At 34.3% G+C, this 19,145-nt stretch overlaps 2 long non-coding RNA genes across 2 annotated transcripts; one reads left to right on the top strand and one right to left on the bottom strand.

Moving 5' to 3' along the window:
* Positions 1-10,203: 10,203 nt before the first annotated feature.
* On the bottom strand, positions 10,204-13,504 carry LOC149782460 (uncharacterized). Its single transcript, XR_016414594.1, has 3 exons — positions 13,196-13,504; positions 12,415-12,510; positions 10,204-10,409 (listed from the first exon to the last, which is right to left on the bottom strand). It is a non-coding gene; the product is annotated as an uncharacterized LOC149782460 (long non-coding RNA).
* A 305-nt stretch (positions 13,505-13,809) lies between these two features.
* LOC149782459 (uncharacterized) lies at positions 13,810-15,590 on the top strand. The gene is made up of 3 exons (XR_016414595.1): positions 13,810-13,947; positions 14,571-14,667; positions 15,527-15,590. It is a non-coding gene; the product is annotated as an uncharacterized LOC149782459 (long non-coding RNA).
* The last annotated feature ends 3,555 nt before the right edge of the window (positions 15,591-19,145 follow it).

The raw sequence follows: 19,145 nt of genomic DNA, 5'->3' as shown, positions 1-19,145 counted from the left end.
TTAATCTCTATACTATCGTCATTCATTAGATTATATACAGACTTAATTTCATCCTTATAACTATTACTATGATTATGCTTTAATTTAGTTAATATCTCTTTTGTGATCGCGTATATATAAAATATAAATATGAATCACGTAAAAGATGACAATTCTTTTATAAAAAGGTTCTTTGGGTGACAATTTTTGGGATGACTTCTCCAACCACTCTGGGGCGACTTCTCCAGATACATGGGGCGAGTTCTCCGCATACCGTCGTAACTTAGAGAAGTGCAAGCGATAGATAAATGCTCTCGCTTTCTGTCTCTGTCTCAATGTTGTTTCATATGGCAAATATTGCTCACCAATATCGTCTGGTATATCTTTCAATGTTATCACGCCCGCCATTTTCACAGAATGTTTGTCGGAGGTTAAGACGTTGTCAAGTCATGTGTTCGGTAGGCGGAGCGATCTACCTTCTGGCGTAAGGTCAACTGCATATCATCATCACATGTAAACATTTTTAAGGCCTTCATACCAGAATGCATTTTATAACTTCTTGGGTCAAATTCTGCTGAGTGGTTTTCGAGTAGTTGTTTAAAGATTTTCCTATTTGGTAGAATATTTTTGATCAGCTTTTGAAAAGAGATCATGCAAAATTAGCTTGACCTGTTGTAATGAATGTCATATTTGTGGCATCATTAAAATGGACTGGAAAAGCATTTATGCCACAATGCTATCTGCAAAGTTTGGCTGAATTTAATTTTGTGATTCTGACAAGTTGAAAATATCAATAGCTTATGGATGAACAATTGATGGTACACTAAATGAGCAGGGTCATATGACACACACACAATGGACCTAATGTTCTTGTGATCTAAAGGTAATATGAAATTATGAATGTCAGCAATGGTGGCCAGATTGTCATATTGAATTTTAGATCTGGACATGGTGATAGATTGCAATACCATGAGAAAAATGTAGCCCTTAACTACATGTATGCCATAATGCATCAACTAAGCCACTGAGAAAACAATGTTCTATCAACGTTACTGAGAATTCTGCAGGAATTGCATTTTATTTTCTCGTCTTATTAGTTGTCGCAGGTTAGCTATCGCCAATTGCTTGTCTTGATCACCTCATGAAAAGCATGTGCTAAAGAGTTGAGTTGCCTTAATGTGCTATACATATAACTAACAGCCGCCAATTTTAGAACTTTATACTGATTGCCCATTTATTACCAGTTAATGCACTCATACTAGAATTATATAAATCTGTTTTACAAATAAATCATAAAAGAAAAACAACTGGTGACAATACAAAAATCATAGCGTTGTGCCATCAATACACAAAAATCTCAGCTTCAAAGTAGTTCTAGAAGTCAAAAATTAATTCCACGACTGACATTTTGTTAGTTTTGATGCAAGATATCCTATAGTTTCTATTATTGTTTGTTTCACATTGTATTCAAGGGCAAACTAATTTTAATTGGGCAGAATTAGCACCCTAGACTGAAGTTAGAAAAATATTATACTTGTTATCATACCAAGTACATACAGCATACAAATAATTTCTTACCTGACTGATTCTTAAAAAATCTTGGTACTTTTCAGAGTCTTCCTTAGAGATTTCAGCCATGCCTTTTTTAATTGTACTCAACATAACAGGACACTTAACAGGGCCACTGTAAAGTCCCTCTATGTTTTCCCGTACTCGTGCCTCCAGATCACGAGTAGTGCTCCAGACCTTGAAAAAGCAGTTCAAAGTGATCAGTTCTTTACCCTTATCCTTGCCATCCCTTGGGTAAATGGCTACCAGACGGCTGGTGTCCTCAACCTTTTGTTTCAGGCGGTTATGAAATTTTAGCACATCACAGTCCACATTCTCGTCCACTGGAATATAATAGTTTAGAAAACGTGTGCATAACAAGCAAATTCCAGCCCCTACGTCAACCCCCTCCCATTCATTAGAAATAGGGAAATGAAGTTTATAGAGGAAACAACTAGGTAATGCAGATATACAAAATAATTTAAGTAACATCTGTCCAAGAAGACATAACTGATGATTCAGAACGCAGATTATGGATCTAGGTGAGATCTTATTAATATTAAATGCATACAAACTATAGCTTTATGATTTAACAACTCCAATTAATGAAGATATAGGATGCTAACAATCAAATTTCACTAATTATACCAAGAGTGGACTGCAAATCAAGTTTTCAAAACAATACAGCAACAGAAGTTTAATGGAACTCCTGGGAAGAAACAAAGGCGAGTGGGTACCACAGGCAGGAGTGATAACTCTGCAGATGATTATGCAGACTGAATGCAGAAAAATCACATCAAACCATAGCATCAATAATATTAATATAAAGTTGCATACCAAAGACGTTTACTGTGCAGAAAGTTGTTAGTCTGACAGTATGATTTTATAACTCTGCTGAAAGATTATGTGCCAAAATGAACATGTATCTATGCAACACTGACAATCAAACTCAGCTGAAGTCTTGTTAGTGTCAAACTGTCTACGTAATTTTCTAAAAGTCTAAACAATGTTTTTTTTACCAAAAGAATTTCACTTGTTGTTTGTCATCTAATATCTGCGACAAAGGACTATACTATTTAATATAGACCCACACATATGCTTTAATAGGTACACATGCCTTTTATTGTCCCAAACATTGCATAAATATAGCCATTTATAGGCACATATTTCTCAGTCCTAGCACGCCTCTTGTAGAGGCCATTAAAATCTGCTGAGAACATTCTTTTCGAAAGTCTGCAAAATTTTAGTACATAGAAAATGACATATTTTACCTAAAACTTTTTATTTACCCGAGAGTGTAATTATTAAAAATTGTAATAAAATATTACAGAAAATATAGCAACTAATATCCTCAGATGTCACACATAATCAAAACTTTCCTAATATCTTTTTCATACTGCATAAAACCAAACAAGTTTCAGTTACATCCCTTCAGCAATACACCTTTCTGAATCAGACAACATATTCTTTGTTAATTTTGATGTTTTGAATTAATGATAGAGATTACACTTCAGAATGAACTATCTTCCACATGTAACAGAATGACGAAAATAAACAAAAGAGAAAGGTGTCAGTGGAATATAAATGTCAGGCCACAGTCTCTGCACCAAAAATGCAAAACTTAACAAGACAAACAGCTAGACGGTAAGACATACTTAATTAAATATTATATATGTTTGTATGATAAGAATTTACAATATAAACGAATCTCCCAAACAGAATTATGCTCGACTGGCTGAATTTCTTTCCCAAGGAATTGAAGATAAAACCATTTCTTATGTTAACAGCTGTGTGTTGAAAAAATCTCTGATATTCTTCAACAATAAAAAAGATGTTCAAGTAATATGCAATGTCAGATTGGTACCTTTTTAATTTAAAAACCAGTACCATATCATAAGGAATCTTTTAGTGGAAACCCCACGTTGATATGACATCTCATTTTGAAGAAATAACAATAACTGGATTTTCATGATGGTGGCCATATTGGATATCAGACTGGCACTATTATGATTTAGGAACAGCTAGACATCATATGAAGTTTTCTTGTTGAAAGAACAATATCGATATTACCATCCATCAAGGGAAAACATATATAACAAGACCAAGATGGCCATTGTGGCACCAATATTGGAAATCAGATAGGCATCATTTCCATTTAAGACCAATGTGACATCATAAAAAGTATTTCACAAAAACAAAACCCAATGCTGATATTCATTAACAAACAGTAATAAGATTTTAAAATGTGAATGTCAGAGATCCATTTTCATTTTGGACTAACTAAACAGCATAAGAAGTCATTCAGTAAAGGCCCATTTTGTTATGATCATTTACAGGCAGTATTGATAACAAATTGATCTTCATGATGGCCACTGTGGTGTCCATATTAAATGTACAATTGGCATTCTTTTCATTTAGGACCAACAAAACACCATATAAAAATATGTGGTGAAAACTCAATAGCAATAGTTTTAATTCTGGAGGAATTAAGTTTCATTTAGGACCATCTACACATCATAAGCATCTTTCGTGGAAACCCCATGACATGATCTTTGATTCATAATGGTATAGCTAAAAAGATTTTCATTTTGGACTAACGAAACATCATTGGAAGTCTTTTCATGGAAAACCATGTTGATATGACCATCCATTTAGAAGGAGTAGCAATAATAAGATTTTCAGTATAGCTTCTATCAGATCGGCATACTTTTCATTTAGGACCAACCAGACATGATAAGAAGGCTTTCTGAGAACCTCCATGTTGATGTGGCCATCTACTCAGGAGGAGTAGCGTTAACAAGATTTTCATGACGGTCAACATTGTGGCTAAGTTCGATATCTGAGCAACACCATTTTAATTTAGGAACAACTTGATCCATGGAATGAGTATGTGTCTGTGTCTGTGTGTGTCTGTGTGTATGAGGTTTCATGACAAACCCTCAATTAATCTAGGATGAGTACTGATAACAAAATGTATGCAAACAGACAGATAGATGATGGATGACAGGCGTCAGGCCATCCCATCATCTCTGGTGAATGATGAGTAGAGCAAACAATTACTATATAATCGGATGATGGAAAACATCTTTACAGTCGCAACCATTTAAAACTTTGCTAACGCACTGATGTGGAATAAATAAAAGGAGGCTGTGTCAAGTGATGAGATCAGTTTATGTTCACTAATTTGCAAATAATTTTGTTTTTTTTTTAAGTTTGGCATATAAAAGCAGAAAATGAGCAAACAAATGAAACTATGGTTGGACAAAAGCTATGAGGATGAAACCAAACAGAACTGAAAGACAGTGAAGAATCTTTATTATACACAGAAGTGAACAACTTTGCCTTTAAATTATAAAGTGATGAATAATGACAAGAAGTCATAGACCTAACATGGTTGAAGCATTTATGTAAACTTTGTGACCTTGACCCCAAGCTCAAAATGCTCAATAAGTCAGTCAAAACACAAATTGTCACATCATCACAATGTGACATCCCAAGTAATGACAGAATATATGATAATGTTAAATAAATATAAGGAAATGAGCAAAGGTTATCATATATTTGTACACAAATATTATTTGCCAGGCTTTGATGTCAAGGTCAAGAAATTATTGCTTCCATGTATGCACATAATTTATCAAAGGTGTTGGAAACAAAAGCACTATAAATATTTCAACAAAAACCTGAACATAACATTTCCTGTTAATGCGACCTTGAATTAAATGTCAAAGATGGGAGTGAGTTAATGCAAAGTTGTCTTTGCTTAATTATTTCCACGTGTAACAAAATCCATCAACTTTAGTTAATACAAGCAAACAAAAATCTGTAACCATAACCTTTGTGACCTTGACCTTAAGGTCAAACAGCAAATAAGTTTGTCAAAGAATAAATAATCTTGGTTTCTTCATAACACATTCAAAGTATGAACAAAATTCATTGCAAGGTTTTAGAAATACATGCAAATGAATAAAATTAACCAATCTAGCTGAGCCAGTTTTTTTGAGTATGCCCTTGAATCTTAGGTCAAATGAAGAACTAAAGATGTCAAAGAAGCTCACTTATCTTTATAATGATTCATTGTACAAAACTCAGCAGGAGGCTTATGAAACAAGTGCAAATGGCAAACTTTAACTAAAACCTTAACATGCAAACAACTGAAAGTATGGCCAGAGTGCAATGTTTTGTTTAGTCTCAATCGGTGGTGTCAAATATATGGCCCACCAGACTCGTTAGTCTGACCCACATATCAGGTCTCTTGTTAGTTTCAAGTTTGTATTATTATGCTATATTTCATGGTACATATGGCCTGAGTGAAATATATTTATATTAATGTGATGTATGGAGGATCTGATGTACCAAGTGACATCACTAATGCAGTAATAGTGTTTATTATATGCTCATTTTTATCTTCGTTAACTTCACATTGTCAGACTCGTTCAGTATTTTATGATATTGCACACCTTCGTATTGCATTCATGTGCATATAGTAATTACTTTCTATTGTAAACAAATAATGGACACAGACAACAGCACTTTTGATTTGTAAACAAATCATGTACACTCATGCAGTAGGTGCTTTACATTTTGGTTGATGAAATTTGTTTCTGAACTAAAACAGATGTTTTGTAGACTGCTACATATCAGTTGCTTTGGCACATTTCGCATTAACTATTTTGATACAATGTTTCGGATTTAGGCTAGCTATTCAGTAGAAACCAGACATCGTCATTACAAATAGCATGCAAGTGACAAGGCGTAAACTTGTCAATTTAGCTGGTTATAGGAATGGCAAAAAAATATACTTACAGTTTTAGACCCTGAATTTTCCCAAAATGTACTTTCGTTCTGCAAATCCAAATTACATGAGCCATGTCATGAGTTCTCAAGCTTGATTACACATTTCGAAATTGTACTGTATTCAAATTGAAATAAACATTAAATTCAATAGCGTCTTTTTGATAATTACAATTGAAAGACTCCATATATTTTCCACATTTTAATTTTAAATAGTCAATGATAGAACAAACACATTTGCAGATGTCAACACATCTCCCACGCTGCTCCAATCCAATGAATTTCATGTACAATTTGCACAGATGAATCTAGTCCATGACCGCACAATTTTGTAGAATCGACAAAACTATCAAAAACTATTCATTCCAGATCAAATGGAAAACTTGTTTCAATGTGCATTCATTCACGATATGACTCCAAGTTTCATTTTTAAGTAGACAAAAAAGCCATTTTCTTTCTAAACTTATGTCTAGCGCATGACAAGTTTATCTGGGCAGAATTATGTGCGCATTAATAATGTTGTGTACTGATGAATCTGCACTTGTGTATTTAGCTTGAAATACGGCATACATTCATTTACTTTATTTCCTCGAGTGTATTTTGTTTATATAATTAAGCCATAGGTATAATAAGAAAATGAGCATATAATAAAATGGTTACTGCATTTGTATGGGAAAATATGAACTCGTTTTGTCAGATAAATATAATGCTGTTGTTGCTGTTGTGGGGTTTAACGCCATTTTGCAGCACATGATAGGCTATACATGGCGGCCAGTATTAATGGTGGAGGAAGAACCAGAGAAAACCCCGGAAAGAACCACCGACCCACGAGAAGCTACTGGCAAGCTTTCTCACATACCCACATTGGCTGAATCTTAGACTCGAACCGCCACAGACAGAGGTGAGATGGCAGTGATCCGTAACGAAGAGCGCTTTAGACCACTCGGCCACTCGGGGCCCCTAAATATAATGCACTCCCAAGGTTGTGAAGTATTACATCCAATAAATTCGTTCATATTTTCCCATACAAATGTAGTAACCTATAAGCTGATAGTAAAAATGAAAAAGACTACTGAGAATTCTCGCACACCATCTGTGAATTAAAACAAAGTGACATGGTTTGTAATCTGCCCCTCCCCCCCCATCTTTCTACATGTATAATGCAGTACTTTTCACATCACTTAATAACCAGTTTTGCAGGTTGTTTCTACTTTGAATTTTATCTTTGGTCGATTTCATAGCTACACTACTGGTGTGTCACATGGTGAAATATGTCACACTGAAATCTCATTGGTGGTTATTGTTCTGGTCCAAGTTAAATAATAACTACCAATCAGAAATTAGTATAGTTTGTTTATTTAAAAGGATGTACTAGCAAAGTAACAGAACAACTTTATGCAAAAGTAACTGATATGTAAAGTACTTAAACAGAGACGCTGTCAGGGTGTGCGACTGCATGAATTGTGCAAAATTTGGTCTCACACTTAGAGAACAATGGTACATGAATGAGAACTCCCGCAAATATTTTGAATGTACTGCACATGAAAATGTGCTCAGCAAAGTATATGGGTTCTTCAAGCATGGCATAAATGGTTGTTAATCCAAATTTGACTGGCACATTCTGCCCTGGAATAAGCATGATGGCGTAGTTTGAACCTTCCATGAAGTAAGTTTTACAAATGCATGATTAAAATAGGGCGACCTAAAGAAACACAAAATGTCTGATACCCGGCATGGTTCAATGAGTTTTTGTTCGGCAAATCCTGGCTGATGTTTTACTGGCTTAGAATCTACAGTTTTAACATCATAGTAGATTTGGTTTCTGTTGGAACATCTAAGAACAGGTGCTCATATTCACATCTTAGCTGCTTTTCTTGTGGCTGTTGATGTTAAAGTTTTTTGTTCAGATTCTTTAATATTGCTGAATTCGGAAGACTGGTTGAACCAAAGTCACTACAATCTCGTTGTATGTCATCTTTTAAATTGTCACTGTGTGGGACAGGAACAACTAAATTTAGTGAATGATTTACAGGGTTATCTTCACAAACATACTGTTTTAACATATTTATTTGTCAGAGCTGTTTTTGTTTCTGCATCCAAGGAGTGTCGGTGATATAATTTAAGTTACTTGTTTTCTTTTTAACTTTATAGGGACCATAATACATAGTCAGAAGAGGATTTTGTGGTATAGGAAACGGAGTCAGAAATTTATCGGTGATAAGAACGCTGAGAAGTTCTTTCCTTTGTAGTTTTGTCATACCTTACTTTAATGTTTTATTGGGTATACCAAAGATTAATTCTTGCCACCTCACAAGCTCTCCTAAGGACTCTTGAAATAAATCCTTAAAAAACAGCAAACAACAATAAATGAGCACCTTTGTCCAAATCTTTTCTGGTGTCAAAGCAGCATGACAAAATCATATATTTCAAAATCTGATGCAATTGTTCTTAAGCTCCTTGTCTTGTAGGTTGGGGGCAGAAGATTTTAACTGTTGGATGCCTAATTCATACATAACTTTCCACCATAAAATTTGACCCTTGATCAGATTTGAAAGATTTGTTTGAAAATAACTTTATCAAAGTTTTTGCTATGATTTTAGTTTTAACATTCCTCAAAGGAATTGCTTCTGAAAATCTTGTGGGCATACACAATATGACCACAAGTACTGGTTGCCATCTTGTTCTTTTGTAAGGGACAGACACAATCTACCTTTATTTTGCTAACCCGGCTGTAGAATGTCCATCATATTCCATGAAAAACGGTGGAAAACGCTGGAAAATTCTAGCATGGAAAACGCTGGAGTATTTGGACTAATATTCCAGCCTCTGACCAGGGTAGGCTGAAAAACCCTGAACAATTCTTGCATGGAAAACGCTGGACAATTCTAGCATGGAAAACGCTGGAGTATTTGGACTATTATTCCAGGCTATATCCAGGGTAGGCTGGAAAACCCTGGACAATTCTAGCATGGAAAACGCTGGAAAATTCTAGCATGGAAAACGCTGGAGTATTTGGACTAATATTCCAGCCTCTGACCAGGGTAGGCTGAAAAACCCTGAACAATTCTTGCATGGAAAACGCTGGACAATTCTAGCATGGAAAACGCTGGAGTATTTGGACTATTATTCCAGGCTATATCCAGGGTAGGCTGGAAAACCCTGGACAATTCTAGCATGGAAAACGCTGGAAAATTCTAGCATGGAAAACGCTGGAGTATTTGAACTAATATTCCAGCCTCTGTCCAGGTAGGCTGGAAAACCCTGGACAATTCTAGCATGGAAAACGCTGTAAAATTCTAGCATGGAAAACGCTGGAGTATTTGGACTATATTCCAGGCTATGTCCAGGGTAGGCTGGAAAACCCTGGACAATTCTAGCATGGAAAACGATGGAAAACCCTGGACAATTCTAGCATGGAAAATGCTGGAGCATTTGGACTAATATTCCAGTCTTTATCCAGGGTAGGCTGGAAAACCCTGGACAACACTAAAATTTAGCTGAAAATTGTTGAAATATTTTATGAAAACGAGATTTTTAACAGTGATGCAACTTTTATTTGATGACAATTTCAAGAAGAACATGATCCAAATTTCCCCAACCAACTCCTTGTATTGACTGTGATGTTTAGTAACTTTTAAACAAGGAAACAAAAATTAAAAACAATACTTGTCACTGGTCGCTTAGTAGGTTGTGCACTAGTGTTCAGTAGACAACATGGCTTAAGTTGTCATAAATATCGCTACACTTCTACTGGTGTGTCATAAAATCCAGATTAATGGCTCCTTAACATCATCCGAGTTTCTAAAAATATGTTCTCTTACTCTAGTTATAGTTTGAATTTATTCTGAAGCAATCTTAACAACAAAATAACAGAAATTCACGTTAATTTCTATCTCAATTTTAATTAAAAAAATTTAAAATATTTTTTTTTACACGTGTTGTTTCATAGTTCATTCACCACATTTCTTATTTTTCTGTTGTCACCACTGGAGTCTGTGGAAGTGATGGTACTCTTGATGGTTTAACCAAATCGTAAAGCTTCTGTCTCACCATCACCTCCCCAATGTTATACTTCTCCTTCATGATTTCTGAAATACAAATCATTGTATATTAATGAATAGAATCAAGCAAGATTTCATATTTATTTCAATCTTATATATATATATATATATATATATATATATATATATATATATATATATATATATATATATATATATATATATATAGAGAGAGAGAGAGAGAGAGAGAGAGAGAGAGAGAGAGAGAGAGAGAGAGACAGAGGGGAGTGAGAGAATGAGAGTTATGCCTGAAACATTTCATGCAATTACAGTACTTTTACAATACCTGAGGTTGGTAATTGTAATGAGGCACTTGGCTTGATGACTAACTTGATAGGCTTAAAAACCTGTGGTTTCCATCACAAATTAAACTGGCTACCTAACTGCTCCTGTGGCCTAAGTCTAAGTGGTTAGAGCGCCTGCTACGGGTGTGAGAGGTCACAGGTTTGAACCCTTAACCGAGTCATACCAAAGACTTATTAAAAAAATGGTACTATTAGCTGCCTTGCCTGGTGCTCAGCATTAACCCTTTACCTCATGCAAGCGTCTTTTGACGCCTCTACTCCATTCACGTGGAAGCGCCTTTTGACGCCTGCTTTAAACATCAGCCATTTTAAGCTGCTTTTCATAGCGCCACCTTCGGGGAAAACCCCCATTTAGATACTACATTCATTTCTGTGAATGACAATTACTTCAGATCACGTGGTCACTGTTTATGCCCTGGTCGATATCTGCTATTTAAAGTAACTGGGTCATAATCTCCACTCTCCAAAATGGAGGTCACGGATTTCATTCAGTACTTACGAAGTTTTCACGATTGCAATCAGAACTAAGAAAGATTCAATAACTTAGGTAAAGGCTCTGATACTGATGCAGGCAGCAATTAGTTTTCATAAATTATCAAATTCAGATGACTTAGTGATGCAGATGCAGACGACAAATTGTAAATTTCAAGTATGAGAAATGGCAGCTACGATTGGTCACGCGACCTCACTGACATGACGGTGAATAAGCCCTCTCAAGATTTTAAAGCACGTAAAAAATTCTTCAGTGAAAAATAATTACGCAGCTATAACAATCAGACTTTTAATCTTAAATTTTTCCACACATAATAGATGTGTACCAAAAATGTTAGATGGTTACAATTGCTGTTTAACATAAAATACACTACACTGCTTAACAGTTAACAGGCAGGCCTATGCATATGGAGTCGAATAGGTAACAGGTGCTCTATTTATGGCATGCTGCACTTTGTAATTATGCTCTATAAGGTAAACGGTTAAGAGGTTAGTGTTAGGACTGGTCAACCTGGTGTCAAGATAATGTGAATGGGTGGGAGACATTATGCTACATGTCTGTGGTATGATATCCCAGTGCTAGACATCACTATAAATTGCCACACTGCAGACATCGTAGCGATGTGACTAAACATTTGTTAAAGCTAGGTTACTAAACATCTGAATCACGCACACACAAACTGGCTACCATATACAAGCAGTTGTGATTATACCATTTAATCTGAAAGTAGACTTACAGTGTCCATTTGAATATTGCCTGTCTACACTATGTTTCAAGTAGTAGTTGTGTAAACGTTTAAATTTCATAATAATGTTCCAGCCTTAGTTCATAAAAAAATTTTGTTACAATTTGGCATATATTTTGTCATAGGTTAACAAAGCTTAAAACGCATGGTTAATAATTTAAAATATACCATAAATTATTTGAATTCTGGACTGGTCTTGGAGAGGTGGCCTTGTGTGTGCTTATTACTGGCTCTTGCCCCAGTTAGTGTCTTGCCAATATATTCACCAGAGCTGTACAGAATTCTGAAATATTTATCTAGCAGCTTTGTTAAAATCCAAAATTTGACATATTTCTGCCTCATGCTGGGTGTGAAAAAAAATTTAATCCAAATATTCACCATGATGATTCATATGCACTAAGTTTCTGATATATTTACTTATCTACATACACAACTCCAGGTTACAGCTAATGTTCTAGACATTTGAATTTGAAACAAATGTGGTATTACCTCTCGCTTGCTTAATTCAAAATTAAAAGATCGAAGAATTTCAATGAAGCTGTCGCCATCAAGTTGTTTACATAACTGTGCCTTGCCACTTTTTTTCTGAAATTAAAGGACACAAACTAAACAAGTATTTTTGGTGAGGAAAATTGATAATTATTTCCAACAGTTTACAACTGTACATTCTTATTAATTATACAATAAGTTACTATTAAATATTACAGAAATGGCTGAATATAAATTGGATAGACAGAAACAAGCCATAATCTGAATTGAAGATTAATTGGAAAAGAGATCTACCGGTATATTTCCGAGTCACAGTCTAAAATTAATTAAAACAAATAGAGCTTATTGCTACAAATAGCACACTGTCTGGAAAATAATAACGAAAATTAAAAAATACAAATACCAGTCAGATCATTAATAATATCAAGGGTGAATAAAATTTAAAGTGAAATTTACAATTTGGAAATGTATATTCGCAAGGCCGGCACGTACCAACTTTTTTGAAAGACAGACACGAGATGACTGGTCATTGTGCATTAGGATAAGTAAAAAATGTTGCCAATTATGTAAACAAAGCTTAAAACATAACACATACCTTTCAATATCCTTACAAGTTTGACGTTTAATTTATCAGTCTTCAATCAGCATAAAAAAAATTGTTCCATAGGATATATTTCGTAATAGCTTTCCGTAAATTTACGTCACGCAAAGTCTTTCGCAGCTAAGGTACTTGGCGGCCGTGCAAATAATTTTGCTACAACTGGACTGAGTAATGACTTACCTGCTATTTTCGCAATAATACACTCATGGTATCCCTTGAATCCACGACAAACCGCCATCACTTTCTCTCCCGTGCGATATTCCTTCATTTCTTTTCGTGGCGAGTGCACATCAGCCATACAGATTATGCCTCCCTGAATGGGACGATCATTCACCCATATAACCAGTGATATTTCTGGTTCAGTGGTCATCTTAAAATCCTGGGATATTTTATATTTTACAATTTCAATGACACTCCAATCGGAAATTTCGCCCAAATTCTAGACTGGTTATCCAAAGGGTTTTACGGTGCCAAATTTGGAACCAAACTTTACAGAAACGGTTTTTTTTTTTTTTTTTTACAGAAAATTTGGTTCTAACGCATGAAATCGAAATATGCCGGCTTTTTCAATATAGTAATTGGTTAAAAAAAATAAGTTCATAATTTTATATCCCACCATAGTCAGCTTCATCAGCCATCATCATACGGAACAACCTCGGCTATTTCTGCGTGACAAAAACGTGACTCCGATACGTGAAGGCGAATACTTGACAGAAAAATCAGACATTTTGTTCTCTTTTGATTTATGATTTATCTAAAGAGTTAATATCTATACATCGGATACCAACGCCGTGATTTGGATATGTTGGGGAATGATTGGTTTACAGTAAAGTGGTTTTAGAAGACAAAGTTTACGACCAAGAGGCAATATCGTGTCGAGGTGTGGAACACAAATGGAAAGACAACACAAACTGGACACCCAAATATTATAGGTGAGTATGAAATAAACGGAGTCTCGACTTTATCTCGTTTGCCCAAGTATAAACTGACTATATGATTAACCCCCAAACACTATATATGTATGACTGATAATTAAATTGTAAGCAAGTATTTCAATAAATGTGAAAAGATATACAAGGTCAAAAACAAGTTTCCTTTTGCACCAGTTTTAAAATTAGAGTAGGTATTTTTGCTTTTTAATATATATGTATATATAACTTTCAAAGCAACCTAATTGGTGGAATTTTATTTTAACAGCCATAACCTTGTAATTGTCAGTCTTGGAAATGTTAACTCCAGTGATACATGTAAGCCCAAACAGGGACTGCTCTGGTATTATGATAAAGTTGTGAATTTCTTGAGTATTTGTAGATCTAGTTCAAAAAGGTCTTTAGGTTACTGCTAAATTTTCAGATTGCTACATATATAAGTAAAATCATAACTTAAGTAACTTAAGTCCTGGAAAAAGAAATTTTGCAAAATTTCACATTAATCTTAGCAAGATTAAAATGTACACAAGTTTTACCATGAAGATGATTTTTGAACGATATGTTAATGTTTTAATCAGTCTGACTGTACAGTCTGTAAACGTTTTAATGCTGTTTGTGTATTACAGGTACTGGTGTTCAGGACAAAATATATAAGCAGTTTGAAGTTAATTCCACAAAGTCCATTCCTAAAAGCACCATGTACTGGAGGAAGAGAAAACAATGGTAATTCCAGGAGTAATAGAGAGTTTTTTTACATTTTAAATAATGTCTGCAGCTGTCTCCCACAATAATGTTTATTTGTGTGAAGATAAGCATTATTCTTTCTTTATACATTTGTTCTTACCTAGTACATTCACAGCTTAACATGGCTCATATCTTAAACACAGTTTCATTACCATATCAATAATTTAAGGAATAAACAAATTTCACTATACAACACTAAGTGGAATTTTCAGAGTTCAACAGATTCTGAGTATATGGTGAAATCATTCAGTATTTACAGACAGAATATTCAATGTACGTGTTTGAACAGAACATTCACTCTGTATGGGTTATCCAACACACCATACACAATATATGCACAGTGTACACAATATTTAACCAAATCAGCCAATTACAGAAATTCCAGGAAATATCTGATCAGTATTGATTCTTGCAGAACAAGATATAATAATTTATTGTTATGCATTGTCATACTTCAGTTTTTAATTATTTATGTTAAATATAATTTTTACTTTCATTTTTCTTATAATGCCCTAAAACGTTATGAAGCTTGAGTTGTTTTTCTGAAAACATCACATACATTTATGAAGTATATGTTATATCACATGTACTTTGTATGATTGAGTATATTATTGTGTATCAATTACTTGTCATTTACATGCATTCATTGTGTATCATGTTTGCATTACCCATGTTTAAATGATGCATGCATTAACATTGGATTTGTCAAACTAAACTACTGTAACAGTGTAATATTAACTGTACATATTCAATTCCCACAAGCAAACAATAATGTTTGAATGTTAAGATTTTAATATGAATTATACATGTTCACTAAAATTTGTATTTCTCATTACAGTGTTGTTGATCTAGGTGAATCCAGTTCTGTTGGTCTTGGATATTATGAAATTGGCGACTGTACGTGATACTAATCTTCAAATATAATGAGAATATCAACAGATGAACCAACTAGATATGGTGACAGTAACATGAGTTTTTCATCTGACTCAGAAGAAAGTATAGAGTTTTAATCAAGTTCAGACGATGAACAGTATCATCAGGTGAATGAAGCAACTCAGTCTTACCCATCCCATGTCACAGATCCACCACTTTATGTCATAGCCCCATAACAAGATATATATTGTAGTGAAATCACAAAGTCCGAACATGTTATTGTCCTTGGGGCTTTGCCAACAAGACATAATTTGTCAGATGCTAAATATGTGACTTTTTGGACTTAATTCAGTTGCATCTTCCATCAGCAAACACAGGATTGACAATTGTCAAAGATTTGAAGGAAAAATGTGAATTCAGTAAGGAGTATCTCAAATACAATTTTTATTGTGAGATCTGCAAAAAATTGTACTCCGATAAAGAAGAAATGTGTGAAATTGGGGGCTGTACAGGTGTACATAACTAATAATTATGAGCAAACATCTCTTTGGAATGAAGTTGGCTCTGACAAGAAAGAAGACTTCCTTTCATCATCAAAAATAGGATCAAGTGTCTTCGAGAACCTATTATTGTTGTTGAAATTGTAAATGCCATTTATGGTACTGTTCTCCCCAATCATCATGAAAAGGACTAAAATGGCTCTCACCATTGCACAGCAGAATTTCATACTTATACACTGTAGTGTCAAGCTCAAGTGGTGAACAGATTTGGACATTTATGAGTTTATATGCACCAGATATTTTCTGGTCAGGATTTAACTAATTTTTCAGGATATCTTTTCATACATGTATAGTTTGTGTTACACCAACATTTTTGTATAGTGATGTTCTTTTGATAATGAACATTTAATTACATATGTGGTACATACAATAAATGATGTACTACTTCAACACTTGTAGTTTGTTTTTTTAAAGCAGGGGTCAAGTGTGTGTGTGTGTGTATGGTTTAGTTTGTTTATTTGACTTGTGTCCTCTATTTCTCAGTATATATTTATCATAGGTTTGAAATAATAGTTTAGTTTCAAGTTCAAAAATCTGTGTTACAGCGCAGTTTAGTCATGATTTCTCTTTCTTTAGGTAATTAAAAATAATTCTTTGTACCAATCTTGAAAATTGACTAAGTTCTTTTCCAGGGTTTTCCATGCTGAAATTTATCCCAAAAATTCTAAGTCTAAACTGTCCATCCTTTTCCAGGGTTTTCCATGCTAAAATTTATCCAAAAAATTCTAAGTCTAAACTGTCCATGCTTTTCCAGGGTTTTCCATGCTGAAATAAATTCAGGGTCCAAAATGCCCATCATTTTCCAGTGTTTTCCATGCTGAAAAAAATCAAAGTCCAAAATGTCCATCGTTTTCCAGCATTTTCCATGCACAATGTCCAGGGTTTCCATGTTCTGCAGAATATTTCATTTTTCCATCGGTTTCCAGGGTTTTCCATGTTTTTCCATCGTATTCCATCCTTTTCCAGAGTATAAATGCAAGAACAGGCTGAAGATAAGACTGATTGACTTTTTCTACCATCTGACAAGTGTGACAGCATTTAGAAACATCACCTTTATTTTTGGCCAATAGAAAGGATTCAGAATCTTGTGAAAATTCTTACTGACCCATAAATACCCAGCAAACAGAGTTTCATTGGCTAGACTAAATATTTGCTGTCTATATGACTTAGGAACAACAATTTGATAACTCACTGACCACTTGTCTCAAGCAGAAACTTCAGGTTGTTCCCATTTTCTCATAGGGACCCAGTTTTTAACAAAATAAACATGTACTTGTGTGGTTTCACTTATAGTGCTCTGAAACAAACAGGAGATCTCAGGATCTTGTTGCTGTTCAACAATGAGTGATTGTCATTTGTCACCCTGATTAGACTAAAGAGGAGCAATAGTCACCCCATCAAAACGACTGATCAACACATGTGTCAGCTAAAGGAATAATTTCCTGATTAACATCATTCTCATGAGCTTTCTGTGTCTTAGCTCTAGTAATTGCACAAGCTGGGTATAAATCAGGGATTTCATTTTTAATAGAAATGACCTTCTGTTCCATAAAAGGTTTGTCAGTTATGAGTGATTAACCACAACCTTATCTCCAGCTAAGTAACTAATAAATGAATACCCTCAATGGACAAAGACGTCACTGTTCTGCCTCTCACTGGTCCTGAGACAAATTTACACAATGGAGAGGAACATTAATAAAACAACACTCTACTCATGAATAAGAACACTTTCAGTAGAAGAAGATTTCTCAGAAAAAGGCAAAGTACCTCATATTAAAAGACTCTGTGTCTCTTAAAATTTTAAAAGATGGAACTAGCAGAATCACTATTAAGTGATATAGAACCTTTCAAGATGAATGGTTCACGATTCTCCATAATAAAATCAGATGGGTTTGTTTGACCAAAAAAATGTCTTGTTTTCAGTAGATTATCATGATCTCTTAGAAATAAGAGCATTTGGAATGCCATAAATTAGTGAACATAACAAGTGGGTTATCAAAGTTTACTATACCACACTCCCCTGCAGGGTATATATGTTCGTGTGTGATAAAATTTGATTTTTACTCGTTTTACCATGTTGTACTAATATTTTAAAAGACTCCTTTCCTATTTCAAACAACACAAGTTCGAATAGTAAACGAGTTTAATGTTGATTATATAGTTACATTTAACATTTCAGGGAATTCTTTTCAAAGTTTAAAGATGATATAATAAAAAAAGACAAGATGAACATAATAAAATCAGCATGTTCAATTTAATTTAGTTATTTACAAAGAGCAGCAGTGTTGTTGTGTTTACTAAAACTGCCATCCATATAATTTTGAATATGAACTTCTATAGCACAATGTCAATATTATTAAAAATGAGTCAAAAAATGTTTTTTATTGAGAATTTCAAATACAGCTTTCTTCTTGCACTTAACAAAGAAAGCATATGACGTTAGTGTAGAAATTTTGCTTGAGGTGGCTCAAGGTGAGGAAACTAATTTTGAATTGAAGCAACTCTGCTGCGGTATGTCCTTTAGTATCAAGCAGGGCACATGGATTGAAACTGAAACAGTTTAGGGATTCAGTGGTAAACAGAAATGATGATGCACCATATTCCAGTATTATATACTATGTTTTTAGTGAAAAGAAGCCAATACCGACATTGGTCATTTATTATTCTTTATGAAAACATGCGGACAATGTACATCTGCAGGTAATTTATTTTTTGCACCAACTTTCTTGGCTGAGTACCAACTATCAAATTTTTCTGCTTCTCCTCTTGCAAAATCAACATGGGTCTGTCCAGTTTATTTATGGTTCCTAAACCTTTGTTGATATGCCTCAGATAACAACTCATAATCCTTTAAGATACATTCTTGAACTACATTATAATCAGCACATTGTTGTAATAAAAGTGAAGTGGAGACTTCCTGAGCTTTGCCAAAAATTCACTTTGTAATAATAGAGTTAAATTCTCTCTTGGCCATTTCAAATTTGTAGCAATTTTTTTCAAAATGAGGAAAATACTAACCTAACA

Source organism: Sinohyriopsis cumingii, chromosome 15, assembly GCF_028554795.1.
Source record: "Sinohyriopsis cumingii isolate HCF-2022 chromosome 15, ASM2855479v2, whole genome shotgun sequence".
NCBI lineage: Eukaryota > Metazoa > Mollusca > Bivalvia > Unionida > Unionidae > Sinohyriopsis > Sinohyriopsis cumingii.
This window is presented reverse-complemented; position numbering and strand designations above follow the sequence as displayed.